The 22,879-nt window shown below is 35.7% G+C and overlaps 1 protein-coding gene across 1 annotated transcript in view; it reads right to left on the minus strand.

The window, feature by feature from the left end:
* LOC140168561 (soma ferritin-like) overlaps window positions 1-22,879 on the minus strand; it is a 122,841-nt gene that overhangs the window by 47,536 nt on the left and 52,426 nt on the right. The window lies entirely within an intron of this gene.

Here is a 22,879-nt window from a genome sequence, read left to right on the forward strand (position 1 = left end):
GGTGGTCTTTGGGGCTCGGAATTCCAGCCTATTCTACTTATGCTGTTCCAAATTCCAGCCTATTTTGCCTATGCTTGGCGCAAAATTTCCAGATTTTTCCACCGTTTTGTTAGTCTGAAGGCATAGAGGGTTTTGGAATTCCAGGTTTATTGTGTTTATCCTTGGTTGGATTTCCAGACTTTTTTTGCCTCTGGTCAACAAAATTTCCAGATTTTTCCACCATTTTGTTAGTCTGAAGGCATAGAGGGTTTTGGAATTCCAGGTTTATTGTGTTTATCCTTGGTTGGATTTCCAGACTTTTTTGTCTCTGGTCAACAAAATAATCCACATTTTTGTCCATTGAGGTGCTGGAATTCCAGATCGTTTTATTAATAATTTGTCGGGATTTCCAGCCTTTTGTGCAATCAGGAATTCCATTCTCTTCCAGTTCAATGCAATTTGTCATTATGTATACGCATATGTATGTTGGGGGTCTCCATCCCCCACAAGTTGGTGGTGGGTACTAGTTATAATCATCATGATTGACAGCCCAAGTGATGACCATGACAACCAACTTTCTTGTTGAGTAAGCCCTAATTATTAATAGGAAAGAAAAAGAGCAAGGTACATCAACTTGACGGGAAACAAGTCGCAGGGTGGCGAATCAGACCCCTCCCCTGCTCAGTTGACAGATATGTTGTGACAAAATTTACAATTTGCATCTCCCTTTATAGACCAAATTAACCCTAGTTTGGCCCATTTAGTATTAAAATGCCAAATTGCCGCACTTTGCGCCCAACTCGATAAAGCCATTCAGTGACGTAGCCAGGGGCAGGGGGACAGCTGCCCCCCTTGAAAAGTCTGTGGGATGGGGTGGCCGCCCCGACATTTAAGACTTTTTTCTGTTTCTGACCAAATTGACATTATATTTTGCCATTTTAACCTAAAAAGTGCCAATTTTTGCGCGCTTCTCGTGAATATATTCCATTTTTGTACCATATTTCACCAGTTTAGCTTCAATATGCCAAAAGTTTTCGCGCGCTTCACACGCATTTGTAACATTAACTGATTTTGTCGCCAAAAGGTGCCCCCTTAAAATTTGTCTTGCCCCCTCCCCCCACTGAAAAAGTGCTGGCTACGCCACTGAAGCCATTCGAGTGACAATCATGTTGCCTTGCCCACAGGACCATCTAAAGGTAAATCCGCCATATACCAGGTCATGATATGATAATTCACATTTTAGGCTATTCCAGTTGAAAGGCATACACCCTGTATGGAATACATTACTATATTCTCTCACACAGGGGGTGTAGATTTCAAATGAAGTCAACCCCCCGCCAAAAGCGGTTGCCCTGAAAATAAGCTGTTTCTTTACTCAATGAAAGTTTAAACAGCTTAAAGCAAGTGCACTACCTTAATGAAAACAAGTTCACAGAAAGCAAGCGCTTCTTGGCGAGGGTTTTATTTTTCGCTGATTTCGCAAATGGAGTTCCATCCACGAAATTAACACCTCGCGAATATATATAATAATGTATTGCAAGACATAGCATCGCAAAAATAACAATTGCAAAAATGTCTCCAAATCGCGAAAATAACTGTACGCCTTGAAAATTACCACTTATAAACAGTAATTACCAGGAGCAGAGAAACTCTCTGGTTGGAGTGATGAGGTTCAACAAAAGTCAATACTATTACGTAATTGTTTGTTCATGGTACATTGCACACACAGATAGTGCACACACACACATGGATTGGTCATAAACCTCGCTTCCATCCATGCAGTACAAAATGTAGCCCTGTGTTATCTGTTTACAAATTTACTCTGTGCTTTTAGAATATTTTAGGATAGCAGATTTGGGTGCTACCGTAGCTGAGGGAAAATATTATTCTGTGTATTAAAGACAAATCAACCCATCGTTGCTTGGGGTTTTAATAACAGGTTTAATTTCAGGGATTGATTGATTTTCAATGATGGACTTTTGATACAAATTTTAAGTTTAGCATCAGTAAAATGTTGCAAAATTAATAAATTAAAAAATAACTATTAAATAGTAGCAAAGGCTACGAAAAAACCCTTCTCTATGGGCCCAACCGACCCGGAATTTGTGTTTTTGAGAATTAAAAAAACCCCGTTTATTTAGGAGAAGGGGTATGAACGTTTGGACAGTATTTATTGTGGGACATTAGAGCACATCAGACATATCGAATTGCATTTTGAATACTGAAGAATGTCCTTCTGATATCAAATAATTTTGATTTTGTGAAATTCAGCAATGCAATACACATTTTATGGCAAATCGTTCAAAATTGATATAAACTTTATAAATCTGATGATTTATATTTGAAGTGTATGTAGGTGGGATGAAAAGCCGACGATCAATTGAAAATTTTTTCAACTGATCGTCGGCTTTTCCTCCCAGCTACATACACTTTAAGAATATATCATTAAATTTATAAAATTTACTTCGAGGACTGTTATATCTCAAAAATGTAAAAAATATCAAATTTTATTAATTTGTCATAAAATTTGTATTATATCGTAATTTTCATAAAATGAAAATTATTTGATATCAGAAAGACATTCTTCGTATTCAGACTGCAATTCGATATGTCTGATGTGCTCTCATGTCCCACAAAAATACTGTCAAAACGCTCATTCCAGTTCCCTTAAATCATAGAAAATATGTTTGTGAAAAATTCACCAGTGATATTTTAGTGTAATTTCAAGATAGCCTCTCTCTGGAAAAACAAGTACAAAAACACCCAACCCTACTTGAAGTTGAAAGGTCCGCCCATTATAATAGTGGGTTTTTAGTCTTTTTATCGCCAAAATACTTTTAGATTAATAAATAACATGACACCAAAAACAGAAATTTTGACAACTTTAATAGTTTTTTCTGATCATGTAAATTTTGAACAAAGTATCAGCATATGATATAGCGAGATTACACATAAATATAAAATTTGAAAGAGGGACTCTAAATATACATTTAAAAATCCAAAACCATAAATCAAGAAGTGCATATTATTATTATTATTAAAAATAATTTATATTTAAATGATGTTCCTCGCCTAAAAAATCCGGACATTGAGTTTTTTTTACATGTTTTGCATTTGGAAAATGTTCCATTACAAACCAAATGTCAGACGTATTCATCTCTATGGATTGTCTGACTCTGAGTTGATAACATACTAGCTAATTCTTTGAATGGAACAAAATGCAATCAAAATACATGTGAAGATGAGCTCATCTTCTCTGATGTTATGTAAAATAGGCTTGTCCGGATTTTTTAGGTGGGCAGTGTATATGAAATAAATAAATATCACATCATTCATCTGTTTCCCAATTTCAAAACAAGTTATATTTTAGAAGGAAAACAAAACATACATAGGCCTACAAGAAAAAACAAATCACATTTTGACCAAAAATCACCTTTTTGACCAAAACCCTTTCCATACCAAACATCACATTCTTGACCAAAATCAAATTATTGACCAAAAATCACATTTTAGACCAAAAATTGATCATGCTAGAAGGGTTGTGCCCTAGCTTTTTACCATCCAAAAGAGATTTTACTCAAGGTTGAGTATTTTTAAGAGTGTACAATTATGTTAATTTATTTTAATCGTTTTTTTTTTTATAATAAATGATGAATGATGAGTGATTTTTACTTTCAAGTGATGCAAATAAGACTAGGCCTACTCAACAAATATATATTTGTCATGTCACTATAAATGATAATTGATATAGGTCCCAAATTATTTTAGTTAATTAACACTAAGATTGCATATGTACACAGGCTTACTATGCACAATGCACATAATCAATTCACTGAATTTAGTCACAATAATTTGCTGGTTTGAGAAATTGGTTATTTTTGCTGACAAGGTTGCTTAATTCTACACCCTTGGTATTTGAATTATGATAAATTATGGGATATTTTATATGCTGGTACTTGTGAAAAATATTATGGAGACTGAAAAAAAAATCACCTGGACTGTTGATCTTGTGCCATGTCGGCCATGATTTTTGCCAAATTCTAAAAGCATGATTTTCAGTGCCTCTGTTTGAAAAAAATAATTGATAATTGACTTATAAAGTGCCATTTCATAAGAAACCCCTTTTATTTGACACTTTCACAATGCATGTATAAAAAGGTAACTATGTAGGGGAAAGTGGGGTAATCCCGGGCACCTTTCTTTAAGGCTACACAGGTACAAGATTAAATAAAGTTCATCAGTGAAAATCATATCAATGCAAAGTAGGAGTAATGTTCTAACTAGTAACCAGTTTTTAATAACTCAACATCTATAGTTAATAAGTTATAATTAAAAAACAAAATGGCAAAAATGATGGGGTAATGCGGACACGGGTAATCCCGGACACATGATTGTTGCTAAGAGGGAAAGTGGAGTAGGGCGATAATCCCTGAATGTATTAGGTACTTCTGTTACCTCAAGCATACAACTATGGGGGCTGTTGTTGTTGTCTATATTTTCGAAATAACAAGTGTCCGCATTACCCCATCTGTATAGAGACGCATGTGTGTCCGGGATTACCCCTCACGGTCCCGATTTATTTTTTCAGTGCTTGTTCTACTAATCCATTTTTAAGATACCAAAATTCATACATCCAGCTAACAATCAAGTATCAAACATAATTTTTGTCCATACTTTATCTGTGTCCCTTGTCGCATTAACTGTCACCCAGCTAGTAAATCACCTTTCAGATAAAAAGTCAAAAATGAAAATTTCTGTTTTTTCGTAATTTCACTAAGAAAGACGAGACCCAAAGCGCTGGTAGTGGTACACGTGAGGTACATCTTGAGGTAGCTAATACCCTAAGGTAGTATAATAGTGCCACCCTTCTCCGTTTAGCTGCAATCGATGTGTCCGGGATTCCCCACAGTCCGGCATTACCCCACTTCCCTACTTGTGTTAATTTTGCTCCTAAATTGGTAATTTTGGACTTTGTTATTTTATTCAGTTCCAATGACCGTCAGAATGGGACACTTTGAAAATTCATAATTCGAAAAGTTTTTGTCCGATTTTCATACTTCTGTTGATGAGTTCTATCCAATATAGTAGAGAGGTTGCGATTTCCAAACGTAGACATCGGACGTCGTTGATCTATTCAAAACCACTCTCCTGTATCGAGCGAGGTCACGTGTTTAGCTATTTTTGAAGATATTCCACGTGCGAAATCGACGTAGATACATCGTTGAAAATGCACAAAATTTGTCCATTTCACAATATGTTAAAGACAGTCAAGGATAATGAACATACGAAGGAAAGTCTAATTATTATTATGATCCTGTTTGTTTGTAACAAATCATTATAATAAAGGTACAGCGATGTGTTAAAAATGGACTAAATTTAAACGCAATATTCACACGCAGAGATTGTCTATTGAAATGTGTGTGATACTTTGCGATATAAAAATTACCTTATTGATTTGACATTTTGGACTCAACGTAGCATTAAAACGTCGTTCCACCATGGTTCCACGTGGAAATAGGCTGATTTTACCTCGAGTCTAGGTAAAGGAAACGTAGAGAACGAGTGTTTCTCTCTGAATGTTATAGTCAAAATATCATGTGTTTTTTGTACAGCTGAGGGGTGGTGCAATAACTTTGTGTATCCCCGAGGTGGTGAAGTATTATAGGGGGGGGGGGAGCGTCAAAGATTGGTTGGCAGGTAAAAGGGGGGGGCAAGCATTTATTGTGCAGGTCGAAAGTTGGGTGGGGGGAGGGCAAGGAAAGTTTGGCTCAGATATTTTAGGAACATTAGGAACACGTTCAAATATGCACAATTCCTGATCGGTTATTTATTTATTTATTTATTTATTTATTTATTTATTTATTTATTTATTTATTTATTTATTTATTTATTTATTTACACACAAATTCAAAGTAGGCCTATAGACCTCTGGCAAGGCAACGGTTCACTCGCACCTATAAGATTAGTATTTTTGAAAAGAGCTGTATTGTATTCAATCTATGTTTGCGGACATACACAGGTGATTAGTGCAATCTGCTTGTGTTGCATGGTTGGGCGATCTATTCAAACATTGTATTCATCTATTGCGATTATTACGTCACTTCTTAACTTATAGAGGCCCTGCATTCTTTTATTGATTGGCTCCAAACAAAGGATTTGAACCGCTGTCCTTCACCGTAGTTATGGCGGAGTACAGTTCAACAAAAGCATGATTGCAATCTACCACGACATTTCGGCTAACACACATAAGAAATGCACTACGATAAAATAGGTTGATGAAAACAGTGCAACAGAGCATTAATGCCCAAAATTGAAAAGCTGTATAATTTATAAACAATATACACTACACATAAAAAATATTACTACAAGGGATTTGATTTTCAACATATAAGAATCCAAACAATCAAGTACCAACATGCACAGTTTTGTCCTGATATCACTTTTGGGTTTATAACAAAATGTTTTCAAGCCTCTATCGTGATTGGCAGCTGCATAAGACATCTCTTTGACAGCTGATAATGCCCATATATTCACCAAGTGGCTATTAACTGATGAGTACTGTCATTATGCTAATATGAAATCATTGTTTATCAACAAAGGCGAGGGACTCGTCTGTCGATATGCTCAAACAAACCGCTACAGTGTTCAATGGCTTTCTTGTACTATATGAAATATGGTGGGCGATTTGAAATGCACGTGCCCTGAGCAAACTACGATGCGTCACGCACACTGCAGGGCAAAGAACAATGGAAATTGTCATAATTATACAGCATACTGCCGGGCAATGACGTCACATGTCAAGTGGTCTATACCCGATCAATGTTGGAGTTGCCTATAGCTTATATGTTTAAAATTCAATATGGCTACCGAACTGTCATGTGGTCCAGTGGATTAGTGCGCTGGACTTCTGTATTCTGTATGTAGCAGCGGCGTGGGTTCGAGGCCCACCTGTGCCGAACTGAAATTCCATTTTTTTTTAAATTTAAAATTAGGGAAATGAGACTGGGCGAATTTATGTATGACGTAGAGAGGATTAAGATCCCTTTATTGATCCCTGACCCCACCGACTACCCCGGGCTGATTTAATGCAAAACAAATCACCAGATGACTGACTATAGGACATAGCGCCACAACACGAGCGTTGGTAAAGTATGTGGCCTCACTGCAATACATAGCTACGTAAAAACGTACGTGTTAACGTACGTAAAAACGTACGTCCTACGTCTACGTTTGGAAAATCGCAATCTCTCTAGTATATATAGTAATACCTGTGGGTTGCATTGTAGTAATGTAGGCCTATGCAACAAGTCACTCACATCTTCTATTTCAGATATTTCAAAACATGTACTAGCAGTGGCGTAGGGGTTGGTACAATTTGTGACCCTACTATTTAATATTTTTAAATTAAAATTACCTACTGAATTTGTTGCGAATATTTCACAAAACTTAAAAAATAAGTCGGTTCAGGTGGGGTATGAAAAATCGGGTATGAGAAGTAGGGTCACAAATTGTACCGACCCTGATTAATTAGCATATTATAAATTTGATGAGGAATTTAAATATTTATATGCCATTGGGTTTTGTGTAGGGGATGGAGGAAACAAACTTTGATTGATAATGTCATTAAAATATTAAGATACCTTGCATCTCGTTTCTACTAGGCTTTATTTAATTTAACTCATTAAAATTATCATTAAAGTTTTGCTTTTGTATTAAAGCCTACAATGTTCTAAAATTCTCCTGCATGCTGAGTGAACATAAAAAGGTTGAATAAAACATGGAGATTAAAAAAACGTAAACAAAATCAAACTAAACTGGTAATTTGCACAACTTTAACCACAGAGCAGTACAACGTGTAACAGAACAAGATCTTGTTCATGGTTGTTTGTTTAACCATGGATAAAGATAATTATGCTCTTCAAACACATTAAAGGTTCCATGACTTGGCAAACAAAGTTATACACACTTGAGTTTATAATACATGCAGTCTTCGCAGTCACTCCAGGCTGTTTTGGATCGGGGGGGGGGGGGTCTGCTTGATCAGCAGAAGAGATATTTCTCCCATCTTCTGGTATTTGCAGTAAAGCTATCATTTGCTGCATATTTTGCTCAAATTTGCACTTCTTACATGATTGTTACCCGGGGATTGTAATTGTCCAATGCTATCTGAAATACCATGCCAAAGTAAAATTTAGAGTTTTTATAATAAAACTGGGATCCCCCAAAGCTCCACAGTTAAGCGGCTAAGTCGGTTTTTTACTTTTTACCACATTATTTTCGCTTAGTTAAAACTGAGACTATTGGTTTACTATAGTCTCAGGTTAAAATGATCAGAAGACCCCTTGACAGATAAAGTGTTACTAATACTAGTAGTAGTAATATTATGTAATCATAGTAATTTTTGACAAAAAAGAAGAACAAGAAAATTTTACCAAAATCATACATTATTCTTTTATCATCAATCTCCAAAATAGGAAAGATAAGTGGTCTATCGTAAAACCAAATTTATCGAACGTAATCAAAACAATAAAATAATTATTTGGCCAAAACAACAACAACAAACAAACACTTGATTGTCCCTGCCCCTTTGAGGGATTCTGATTTTCGCCAGCTAAGAGCTGGCTTTCTAATTCAGAGATCGTCTTTGTTTGCTAAAGAGATTACGGGGTACTAGAATTGGTTTGAATTACTTAGCGGAACTTTTTATGGTGAAAATATAATGTAAGACCTGTTATTCGATTTGTAAGAAAAAGAAAGTATGTTTTGCCGTTTCAACGAATGAAAACGAGTGAGAATTTCAAAAGTTATGGTTTGAAGGAAATATAACATTAAAATATGCCAGGCCTATAATAGTTTCCACAGCATATCAACGAAAGAAAATGATAGTATCCTTGTTATCAGGCATTCTTAGATTTACATTTGCAGACCTCCTGGAGATCAGCACAGCATGAGATGTGAGTGTATTGATAACATGATTAAAACCTTTATGGACGTAAAAGTCAAAGTAAAACTATCCTATATCCTGTATCGTTTTATGGATAAAAATGACTTAAAATGTCATTTTGAAATAATTGATATCTTAAACATCAGTTTTGTCTTTTCAACAGGAAAAATTAGATGTAATTTCAGGGCCTATTTTTGATATGGGTACAATTCATATACATGTAGGCCTATTGAACAATATCAGTCTTTGTACATTTTATAATGTGCTATGTATAAATTAATGAATTAATATATAAATTGATATAAAACTAATGTGCATGTATAAGGCAAGTTAAGTAAGATGGCAGTTTTTAGCCAATTAACTAAAAACTGCAGTGTATTTCTTTATATTAATAATGAGCTAAAGGCAGAAAAGACAAAAAGACAGAACAATTTGGAGTAATTAATTAAAGAGTTGACAGGAAGTTATAGGAGTTAATGTTTGGTTTTTCTGTGTGCATGTTCTTATCATTGATGCCGGACATTTATGGTTTGGTGCAGGGGGCGAATGGCATGATAGAGCCGGCAGCTTGTGAAACCGCCCGGCCGTATGGCATTTTCCAAATACTCGGTCATTATCGAACCCCCATGGTTTTAGCTTGTATTTATATTATTTATTAACATATAGGCCTATTTGTTTGTGAAATTTCAAGCGTTTTAAATTTTCAAAATAATCCCATTATTGGTGGGCTGTCATGGAGCATGATGGATCATAAAAAAGAGTGATCCTAAAAATGCTTTCCACCCAAACTAATTACAAGACCTCTTCTGCATTGAAGCTGGCTTCCCCCTTTAAAGGGAATTTTTATCTTCTTCTTTTATTTCTTGCATAAAAGTGGAAAATTAAAGTTAACATATTGGCAATATAATTTGCTTCCTCCTCTTAATGATCAATTTTGCATTGTAGAAAAAAATAAAAATAAAAAAGTTCTCCTCTTTTTAAAGTTTTTTTCTGTCAGTGTAGTTTTTAGCTGTGGGCCTACTATGGAGCCTGTACATAGTGTAGAGGTGTATTTTACTGACTTGCTTTTAATACTGACTTTCTAACCTTTTATAATTTTATAATATATAGTTACCCCTTTGGCTCTAAAATCATAATTGCAAGACTCTGAATTTGTAAATAGACCCTACCAAATACTGGCCACTCGTCCTTTATATTTAAATAAAAGTCTCCCCTCCATAAAGTACCAAGGGGCAATTCGCAAAATAATACCATAACACATGTGATATGCTGAGGAAGCCTGATTACCTTTTTAAAATAGCTGAGTGGGAGGGTTTTCAATGAACTATTTTTTCACGTCAGTGAAATGATGCCATTTGCCCCCACATCTCATATGCACAGTTTATCCCTTACATATCCTGTGTCTTGAATAGCTATATAGGCCTAGCACAACCCTGTGGTTAAGAGGCTAGGAAATAATTCCTATAATATCTCATACCCTAGTTTGTATGCCTTTATCTAATCTTGCCCAACATGACAACTTACTATTTAGCCCTTAAACCCAGCAAAGAGTCTGCTCAGTGTAGGAATTTTTTATCCTTTTTTTTATAAATATGTTTGCAATTGGCTTATAGCCATCACATGCTGACAATACACATAACTGATTGGTTAGTCAAACTAGCAGGTCATGGTCAGGCCTAATCACAAAGTAAACATATCATCTGTATAGAAAACTATGCAGCAGGCGACTTACTTCAGAAAAAATTCAATATAACTACATTGCATAAAACTAAGTCCATTATCTATAGTTAATTGGTCAAATGTTTATTGACTCTTGTAATAACCCATGTGTAGGCCTATAAACCTGTATAATATTGGTGTTCATAAAAGCAGGACTATGAGACAAATATCCCTAACCCTGACAAAAGCTATAGCAAGAGCAAATGGCTGGGTAAATTGTTTACTTCAGTGATAAGGCATCTTGCATACATGTACAATTTTATTTTATTTATTTTATTTATTTATTAGACTCTTCGTAGTTTATAGCCACATTTGTTTCCTGTAGGTGGCTTAATAAAAAATCCTTTAAAAAAGGAATGGGGTGCCCAATGTGAGCTTGGTCGTGATGTATTGAATTTCATGGTGTTTAAATTTGGTATTATTATCTCATGAAACCCGGTGACACCTCATTATAGAAATCAGACCTGTTGATAGGTTGTAAGAGGGATAGCCTTTTCCAGGCACGAATTGGCCATATATAAAGAAAGTTTTGCTACTTTGCAACGCAATAAAACCCTAAATGCAAAATGAGATCCTGTAGGTGGCTTCCGAGGTGGCTTAAAAACTATAAAAAAACTTAAACAATTTAAAAAATATTGTTTTTCAGAGTCAAGACACATGTATCATTATTAAGCCTCATATCACTTATTTATTGTCGAATAAGTGCAAATTCTTGTTTGTGTAAAAACTGAAGCATCATATGTGTAAAAGAATATTTGAATATTAACTGTACATCATATTTAACGATTCGTGATACCCAACCTCTGCCGAACTAAATTTCCTTTTTTTAAATTTTAATTTCATGTATGACGAAGAGTGGTGTGGGTCTATAGGTTCATCCCCTGCAATGGTGATCCCCAGCCCGACTTGGGTCTTCACTCTTCATTCTAGCTTGTGCGAAGATTTTGTTTTTATAGGCCTATTTGTTTAAAACAGCATCACACTGACTCCCACAGCCCACACCCCCACACAAAATAGTATAGACATATGATATCCCTATTATCATTGATTAAATATTTTGAGCTCAAAATGTAGAAATATACACTTTGAGCTCATCTTATAATAATAGCTATACATGTAACAGGGCAAGGAAAGAACTAGACAGGTGTCAATTATAAAAACCTTGAATATATTTACATAAACAAAGTCAAGTAAAACGCAAGTGTGGACAACTCAGCTTGGTCGTGTTTACTCAAGAAAACTCAAGAAACTTGCCAATTTTAGAAGAGAAGTTGCATTGCGTTCGAAACACTAGCATTTGTGAGTCAAGTGCAGTAAAAACATGCAAGTTTCCTAATCCAAAACTTGCAAGTTCTTAAACTTGCATTTTGATTTTTACTATGGTTAGTGGGGTCAATTTGTGGTCTGAAAGTGCAGTCATGAACTTATTTTCTTTTCAAATAATAATCCCTCACTCAGACATCAGTATGATACGAGTGGTTATTTGTTTTGTTTTATCGAAGAAATGAGCACATGACACAGACAAGGTATTATTAATTGCACCATTCGATCCATGCAACATGTATACCTAGATTTGGAAGATGTGCTCTTTATTATTACTTTATTCATGTCGTATTTTATTCATACATGTCGTATGTATACGGACGTTGAAACTTTAAAAAGTAACAGTCCCCAACGAATTTAGATATGAGCTCTTTAATGTCCACTCCCCAATCAGGGAATTCCCTTTTAACAAAGGAGCACCTACGTAGTACAAGGTACTGCAGCAATTAGGCACCATAGGCGCGACTCGACAAGGTCGCACTCATTCTACTTGCTGTGGCTTCATGTATTTACCATGTAGCCTATTATAAATATATCTATTTCATTCAAATACAGGTATGTATTTAATATAAAAACAACATTTGAGGCTTTAGGTATTTTAGTCTCAGCTCAAACCAAAGTAAGAAAGTTTGAATGTACCGTAAACGTTCGCCTAATGGCGCACATGGACTCCTTTGCCTTGGGGTAAATTTCATGTACAAAGAGAGAGCTACCTCCTATAAAATCACAACAATAATTAAGGGTATGCGCATGCCCTTATTTGCTGGTGGGATTTTTGTAGGAGGGCACTTTAAGTTTGTGTCTAAAATACCAGTTATATCAAAGGGGCCCATAGCGCCATTAGGCGAACGCTCTACGGTATATCCATTGACAATACAACAATATTCGAGTTGTAAAGTAGAGAAAAAAAGATCTAGGCCTCAAGAAAGAAAGAACAGGAATAAATAAGAATAATTAAGGACATAAAGAAAGAATTTTGCCCTAATGAATTTTTAGAAAGAGCTGAAGCAAGAAACTGAGTTTCACGATACAATCCTTTTATAGTTCAAAATGTGTGCTGCCGACAGAGTATGCGTCCCTTTGTGTGGTTCAGTGCATGGACCTGAAAACCCGTTTTAACAAGAATGTTAAAATTATGTTACTCCAATCAAACATTTTTTTAGGCCTAATATAGAAACTAGTAGGCCTACATACCACATATTGTTATTGAAACCCGTAAGGAGAACAGCAACCCTTCACAAAAGAGATGCTTAATTTTAGTGGTTACCTAGGATACCAACACAAGTGACATGCGCAAAGGGGACAGGGGATGTGCCCTTCCCCTTTTATGTCAAAAGTTCGGGAAATAATGCACCCAATCGGGGAAACTGGGGAATTAGTTATTAAATTTTAAAACAGTCAGAGAATCGAGACCCTGAACCAGACTTTGAAAACCTCATGACGTTACTGCCAAACACACGCCTTGGTGGTGGGCCTATATTATACATGTAAAACATCATAGATGACTTGGAATAAATGCAGATAAAGCAAATATAATGAAACCTTTAGAACAATAAACACCTATACAAGCCTAACACAACTCTAAAAACCCTAACATGGAATTCCAGACTTTTTGGTAGTCAATTGAAAAATTCCAGATTTTTTTTGTTAAGTCAATTGAAAATTCCAACTTATTTGTGTAATTTTAGATACCCTCTATAGAGGGCGATGGAATTCCAGATTTTTTTTGTTAAGTCAATTGAAAATTCCAACTTTTTTTTTGATAATTTTTAAAAACCCTCTATACCCCTCCATGGAATTCCAGACTTTTTGGTAGTCAATTGAAAAATTCCAACTTTTTATTTGAGTATTTTAGAAACCCTCTATAGAGGCGATGGAATTCAGATTTGTTTTGGTAAGTCAATTGAAAATTCCAACTTTTTTTTTTTTGACAATTTTAAAAACCCTCTATACCCTCCATGGATTTCCAGATTTTACATGCACTAAACAGGGCCGGAAATCCAGGTTTTTTCCTCAAGTATGCTTTGGAATTCCAGACATTTCAGAAAAAAAAAATTTTGCCCTCGATAGGGGGGGTGCATGTTTTATCTGGAATAGCCCAATTAGACTGTCGCAACCTTTAAAATGATCTTGCTTGAGTCACTCGCCGTACAGATCAAACTTGACAGGATGGACAACGTGTATGTGAATTGGGAACAAACTTGTGCTTCAAACTACATAATTATTATTAAGACCTACATCATGATTTTTAACCAAATGTTGCAATGCATTAAGGGAAGGGGTATGAACGTTTGGACAGTATTTATTGTGGGACATTAGAGCACATCAGACATCGAATTGCATTCTGAATACGAAGAATGTCCGACCTTCTGATATCAAATAATACACATTAATGGCAAATCATTAAAAATTGATATTTTTGATATTTAACAGTAGGCCCTACTTGAAGTAAACTTTATAAATCTGATGATTTATACTTAAAGTGTATGTAGGTGGGATGAAAAGCGAACGATCAATTGAAAATTTTAACCTTTCATATTGAAGATATGGATTTTTCCCCAAAAAAAAAAAAAAAAAAAAAAGGTCTTTTGGGGAAAAAAAATCCATATCTTCAATATAAAAGGTCAAAATTTTCAATTGATCGTCAGCTTTTCCTCCCAGCTACATACACTTTAAGAATATATCATTAGATTTATAAAATTTATTTCGAGGACTGTTATATATCAAAAATTTGAAAAATATCAAATTTTAATAATTTGTCATACAATTTGTATTAGGCCAAGTAAAAAATAAAACATGTTTCACGTCCGGTTTTCAAAAAAAAGGAGGAGGGGGCTTTTTATTTTCTATTTTGTACGCAAAATTGGTGTAAATACCCATACTTAGAGCTGTTTTAGCACATACAATAATGCCTGGAAAAAGAAGGAGGCCCTTTTTTATTTGTTGTTCTGAGAGTTACACCCCCTCCAATGATCACAAAACCTTCCTAAAATGTTTCTTTTATCTTAACAAGGCTATAGAAAGCATTCCAACTTCCTAGACATATTTTTTGAAAAGTTATAACTGAATTTCAAAAAATAAAAATATATTTGAGGAAACCTCAAAAAAGGAAGCGGGAGGGGACGTGAAACATGTTTATTTTTTTATTTTGCCTTATATCGTGAATTTCAAAAAATGAAAATTATTTGATATCAGAAAGACATGCTTCGTATTCAGAATGCAATTCTATACGTCTGAGGTGCTCTCATGTCCCACAAAAAATACTGTCGAAACGCCATAAACACTCATTCTAGATCCCTTAAGGAAATAATACACCATGTCATACATGTAGGCAACTTTAAATTTACCTAAGTTTTTGCATAAAATTTGTATTTTTTTAAACAAAAATGTCACTTTTTTCAATCCATAAAAAACTTGAGTGGTCATTTTAAAGGTTGGGACAGTCTAATCATGGTAATAATTTAAAACCTACCATGGTCTAATTAGACTGCTCATGGCATGGTAGGTATTATTACCTACCATGCTCATGGGTATCTAGGTATCGTAGTGTAAATATGTACCAACTAGGGGTTTTCTACCATTTCAAAAAAAAAAAAAAGCCCCTCCTCAAAAACCTGGACGCTAAACATATATATTTTTTATTCGGCCTTATACAAGCTGCTTAAAAGAAAATATACAAAAATTCAAACATGACCCACCTCACAAAAGGTCTACATGTCACTCTATGTTGGTGTAATCAATCATTTCCTGACCCATTATCAATAAAATCAATTTACTTTTCTTGAACAATCCTCCATATATGGAGAACAATAAACAGTGAATTAAGATCAATAGGAATTGTGCACCCATAGCTGGTCAAATAGCTGAGGGTGACTTTTCCAAGTTGCCAGGGTTTTAGTTAATTATTACAATTGGGCTGATTAAATAGCAGGCTGAAACCAAGACTATGTCAGGGAAGTTGAACAGCTTTGAACATTTCATCAAATATCTAAAAATATTCCATTATACTAAATTGGTCAGGGTTCTTCTGTTTTTGCCTGGTTTAAACCAGCAAAAGCTCACAAAAACCCCATGTCTAGTCACTGTGGATCACCATAGCCTCATCCCAATGGCATAGTTCAAAAGCCTCATTGAAGGGTGCAGACCTCCATTGAAAAGCACGTAAAAATCAACTTTTTTACACGGCGTTTTCTACATGGTGTGACAATATTTTTCACTTTTTCACGTCATCCCTGTATTAATTAAGGACTGAAATTTCATTTAAATGTCAATTTTGGGGAACTTTATAGGTAAAGTTCTTTATTTAAAAAATGTTGAAAAGCGACGCCGCTATTTCAACTCCAAAACTAGCATTAAAACTTTTCCTTTAGCAGTAATTCGGACAGGGCCTACTTTTCTTGTATCTATTTTAGTCATTAATAGGTTAGCATCTTTCATTTAAATCAGAACATGCCAACCTCACGAAGAACATGGTCCCTAAGGACACCACAATGTCTCTAGTAGCATGATACTTTTAACCGGAACTCATCACCATTGCACCTTTCGCACAGTGATTTGGTGTAATGCGCCCTTGAAGGGCACCAGAGGTCTGAATTTGTCTAACTTTTTCTTTATTTTTTGAAACAATAAACCATTCTTCAATGAATGTACAAATGTATTGGGGTTAAAGAACTTTGTCCTGATAGATGAGCATGCTGTGGATCCTAGTGAGTCAAATATTTAAAAGACTTTAAAAGTAACACAGAAAACTCATAAATAGTAACACACAACTTTTAATGAATCATTCAACAAATTTTTGTCTCATCAAGTCCTTGAAATGAAACCATTTTCAATTTGATATGACACCTGTGAAGTGCACTAGTGAGCAATGAAAACCAGTGGCGTAGCTAGTGGGGAGGCTGGTGCCCCCCCATTGCTGTCGGTTCATAGGCCGTTGGTAGACAACGGACCGTGGCAAAAAAATAAATAAATTGGGGGCCAACAATCTACAATTTTGTTTGTGCTGGGTGAAGAAAGAAAGTGGGTCAGTCCATATGATATCAAGGAGGTCCCCACCTGACCCCCTCAGATTTGCTTTATATTTTAGTCATATGTTGTACCTGTAAAAATATTAAAACCTGCAAATTTGAGGTCTGTAGCTCTTACGGATTTTCTGTGGTAGCCATTTAAAGTTGGCGTATGGGGTCTAAATTTGGACTCAAAAGTTGCCCTTTAAATAAATGTCATCTTTGGGAGTCTGTGACTTCTTTACAAAAAGAGAGAGAGTCTGAAACCTTGTATACACACTAACTGCATGCCTAATTTGTCAAAAGTAAAAAAAAAATAAAAAATTGGTAATTATTGCGTTGTGTCACGGGGTCATTAAATATGCAAGAAAAAATGTAATGTTTTGTAAACTGGCAAGTTTAGCCCCCTAAATTCACATTTTTGTCAGATTAATTATTTTTGTTGTCACTGATGCTAAATATAGGTTAAATACAATACATATCCAAAAAATTGAGGTCACAACTCATTTACATTTCGAACAGCGCCCTCACGAAGATGAAATTTATTGCAAATTCAACATTTTCAGGCGGTCCAAAGTCGATGTGGTCCACCTTCAAAATTTATAAAACATTTTTTTATATGACTACTAGTCTTAAATTACAACTTTGCAAAGTCCCAGTAATTGTCTAGGTTGACTTCATATAAAGCGACAAGCCCAAAGTTGACCATTTTCTTATGATTGCATGTACTGCAAATGTGCAATTTGGAAGTCTTAAAGTCAAATTGGCCCCAACATTGAAAATAAAATGGAAATTAAAGTAAATAGGGCCGATAACTACGCATCTAGTTATTTGTTTTCAATATTGTGGCCATTTTGACTTTTAAACCTTCCGAATTCGTCACATTTGCAGTACATACAATCATAAGAAAATGGTCAACTTTGGGCTTGTCGTTTTATATGAAGTCAACCTATAAAATTACTGGGATTGAGCAAAGTTGTACTTTAAGACTATAGTAGTCATATAAAAGTGATGTTTTATGAATTTTGAAGGTTGACCACATTGACTTTGGGCCCCTGAAAATGTTGAATTTGCAACTTAAATTTCATCTTTGCGAGGGCTGTTCGAAATGTAAATAAATTGTCACCTCTATGTCTTATATATGCATTGTATTTGTCCTATATATCGCATCAGTGACAACAAAAAACAATTATTCTGACAAAAAATGTAAATTTAGAGGGGCTAAATTTGCCAGTATACAAAACATTACATTTTTTTTTTGCATATTTAATGACCCGTGACACAACACACAATTACAGACATTTTTTTTTTTTTACTTTTGACAAATTGGGCATGCAATTAGTGTGTATACAAAGTTTCAGACCTCTCTCTCTTTTTATTAGGAAGGTATAGGCTCCCAAAGATGAAATTTATTCAAAGGGCAACTTTTTGGTCCAAAGTTATATTCCCCTACTCCAACTTTAAATGGCTGCCACAGAAAATCTGTATATTGAAAATAAAATGGAAATAAAAGTAAATAGGGCCAATAACTACGCATCTAATCATTTATTTTCAATATTGTGGCCAATTTGACTTTTAAGCCTTCCAAATTCGCACATTTGCAGTACATGCAATCATAAGAAAATGGTCAACTTTGGGGTTATCGCTTTATATGAAGTCAACCTAGACAATTACTGGGACTTTGCAAAGTTGTAATTTAAGACTAGTAGTCATATAAAAAAAATGTTTTATAAATTTTGAAGGTGGACCACATCGATTTTGGACCCCTGAAAATGTTGAATTTGCAATAAATTTCATCTTCGTGAGGGCGCTGTTCAAAATGTAAATGAGTTGTGACCTCCATTTTTTGGATATGTATTGTATTTAACCTATATTTAGCATCAGTGACAACATAAAATAATTAATATGACAAAAATGTGAATTTAGGGGGCTAAACTTGCCAGTTTACAAAACATTACATTTTTTCTTGCATATTTAATGACCCCGTGACACAACAGCACAATTACCGATTTTTAAAAAAAAAAACCTTTTTGACAAATTGGGCATGCAGTTAGTGTGTATACAAGGTTTTAGACCTCTCTCTCTCTTTGTAAAGAAGTCACAGACTCCCAAAGATGACATTTATTTAAAGAGCAACTTTTAAGTCCAAATTTAGACCCCCATACGCCAACTTTAAATGGCTACAACAGAAAATCCGTAAGAGCTACAGACCTCAAATTTGCAGGTTTTTAATATTTTTACAGGTACAACATATGACTAAAATATAAAGCAAATCTGAGGGGGTCAGGTGGGGACCTCCTTGATATCATATGGACTAACCCAAGTACATGTTGCTCAAATACTTTATTTGTGACCCTTGCCTTTTTTGGCTGTTGAAACATTGCCATATTGAATGATATTGATAAATATAAATGTAAACGTGAATTATTAAAGTTTGGAAAAAATTTAGCTTCCCCCAACTTGTAAGATTTTCGAGGAGGGCACTGCATGGGCAAAAACAATATTTTGGTTGACAAAAAATTTTCCGTCTGTAGATTTACAAGTTGTGCCCCCATGTCTTTAATTTCTCATGTTACTTTAAATTAGTGATATTATATATTATAATATAAGTTGGACTCTATTTTATGAGTAGGACTAGTTGGTATTTAAAAATATCAGCTTAACAAGTTAAGCATTTAATCAACTTTTTTCTTACTTGAAAATATTTCAACCCCTACGGCATAGTATTGCAAATTGCAAGTTTCTTTTCATGTTGATTGTGATTTGGGCACATTTTGAAGATTTTCCCTGTGACTTTTGACAATTTCCTGTCCCACAAAAACCAATGGGTGGGCGACTTTCCAACATTGGCTCCTAGCAACATTTGGTTTCCTGCCCCAGAAACCAATGGTAAAGAGAAAAAAATGGGTGATTTTTCGATTATTTGCACACAATTCAGGCTAAATGTAAATGTACGAATCTCTGGATTCTACAATTTTATTCTCTGGTGTTATGCTTCAATGTGGGTGTTTATTCCCTTTAACTGGAAATTGGGTTACTTTATTTATCAGCTGCCACATTTGACTTGGTATCACACTTCTGGCAACACTGCATGATTATCATTTTATATGAATGTGTTAATGTACTATGTGTGTGTGTTAGTGCTTCAATTTGGAGTTTTGTTTACCTCTCTTTATAACCAACAAATAGTCTCAGCTATTATACAACCACCCTGGCACATGTGTTAAGATGCATGTGTGCCTGGCCTTCCCTGGCTACCCCGCTTGATACGGCCCTGGCCTGCGCTGTGTGAAATAGTTTGCAAGAAAACAACAATGTCTATCTAGTTTCTTCATTTTCTCAAGCAAGGTAAGGATAATATTATTAACTTATTAAATCTTCTCTGAGTTAACGTTTTGCACATGCATGCATTAAAAGTTATCATTTTACCCTGGCATCTGTGATGAAGCAAGAAAGCTCAGAGTTTTAGCCACTAGTAGCATGACAAAATGCCAACTGCAGTCATCCGCCTGCTGAACCGCCGGGGCTGAACCAGCCAAGTATCAATTAGCCAGTAGTCGAGTCTAGAGTGATCTACATTGTATGATCAGCCTGAACTAAGGGTTAGGGTAGGTTTTGTGCTGACTTAGACTTTAGCTTCGAATTTGAGGCCCTATGTCACTTGATCGATATGTTGTTTGCAGTATATCATTTTGAATGAAAAGTGCTAGGGTGGGATTGACAGTTCTACATGTGGATTCAAATCCCGGGATTCAAATGGATCAACGCAAGTCAATCTCTCTTGCTGGTCACTTCTTCACAGTGGTCATTTGCAAGAAAGTTCTAATCAACCATCATGGTTCAATGATCAGATCTGGGTAAGGCTGTAGCTATTGGTTAGCTTGAGGCTGGAAACACCCATTTTTATGATGACATTTTTTCATTTCACCTGAAAATTATTGGGGGTGCAGGGTATTCAATCCCAGCATAAAAACTAGATGGACCGCGGTTCTCGGATGTCGCGGTTTTCAACGCAAAGCGTCGACCGTGATGCCTCCACCAAAGGGAGCAATGTGGCAGTGGCACTCAAAAGTTGATACAAAGTTTCAAGCCTCAAGGGCAGACTGAATTTGACATCAGATGACACCTGGATGACTCGGCTGTCATGATTACCTGACTGATGGTGATTGTACCCATAAAGTTTTATGCCCATACGACAGTTTTTACTAATTTGACCTCAGATGACCCTGGTGACCCCAAAAAGACCTTCCAAAAATTTGGCTCTATATAATGACTGTTCCCACCAAGTTTCCTGCCCATACGACAGTTTGTACTAATTTGACCTCAGATGATCCGTGGATGACCTCTGATGACCCTGAAGTGACCTTCCAAAAATTTGGCCTTAAATGTTGACTTTACCCACCAAATTTCATGCCCATTCAACAGTTTTTACTAATTTGACCTCAGATGACCTCTGGATGACCCCAAAATGACCTTCCAATATTTGGCTCTATATGTTGAAAGTACCCACCAAGTGTAATGCCCATACCACAGTTATTACTAATTTGACCTCAGTTGACCCCTGGGTGACCCCAGATGACCCCAAAATGACCTTCCAAAAATTTGTCTCTAAATGTTGATCATACCCACCAAGTTTCATACCCATACCACAGTTATTATTAATTTGACCTCAGATGACCCCAGATGACCCCAAAATTACCTTCCAAAAATTTGGTTCTAAATGTTGACTGTACCTACCAAGTTTCATGCCCATATGACAGTTTTTGCTAATTTGACCTCAGATGACCCCTGGATGACCTCCTGTGACCTTTAACCCACTAACCAAGCCTGGGGTCAAGATGCACCCACCCACCAAGTTTGAGGAACATGCATCACCTAGTCTCTGAGAAAAGAGGTAAAGAAGGAAAATGGGCCCCCCTGTAGGACTACATGCAACAAAGTATAAAAAGGTCCCCCGATAAATAAATGAGGGTTTCCATAGTGTAGCTATGAGCCAAGATTGGTTGCATTAGGATTTAAATTGTTCATATGAGACTAAATTTTAACCAAAAGTTGACCTCAAATAACCTTTGACCTCAGTATATGACCTTATATCACCACCAATATATGAGGGTTCGGAAAGTGCAGCTATGACTCAAGTTTGGTTGCAATAGGATTTGAACTGTTCATATGAGACCCAATTTACAAGTTTACCTTGTTTGACCTCAAATGACCTTTGACCTCAGTATATGACCTTGAACCTAACCCAAAAAAAAGTATCCAGAGTTTTTTACCATGACCCACCTATCCTGAAAATCTGAAGTCAATCCGCCCATCCATGCCCGAGATACAGCATCCGGACGGACGGAAGGATGGAAGCACGGAAGGACGGACAGTGCAAAAACAGTATGCCTCGCGGTGGAGGCATAATTATTGAGGGTGCCCTTTTTACTAAAACAAGCAGCTAAATTAGCTCTTTTGGATTGATTTAAAAAAAAGGGTGTGCACGCCTCTCTCTGAGAGTTTCAAAGTGGACCCATCAATATACCATTTTTCAAGACATTTTCGGACAAAAAACTTCTTTTGTGGGGGGATTTAAAAAATTGGCTACATGTCGTGTGTAGGCCTACAGTGAGGCAAAATTCAGCTATTTGCCCCCCGAAATTCAGGGAATTTAAAAAAGGACTCGCTCATCCATATTCCAAAATAATTGGCCTAGAAAGAAAGGCTCATTCATATACATGTACCATGCACCAAAAGGCAGAAAATATTACCTATGTTTGCAGCAAGTCCTTGTACGATCATTGTACCAAGTACTCACCCCCATAAATGGCAATCATATGCACCCAGGCATCTGCAGTGTGCAGCCTGCCTGAAATTCGCCATAACAAAACCAAATGGCAGTTTATATGCATTATGACTATACATT

Source organism: Amphiura filiformis, chromosome 13 (assembly GCF_039555335.1).
Source record: "Amphiura filiformis chromosome 13, Afil_fr2py, whole genome shotgun sequence".
NCBI lineage: Eukaryota > Metazoa > Echinodermata > Ophiuroidea > Amphilepidida > Amphiuridae > Amphiura > Amphiura filiformis.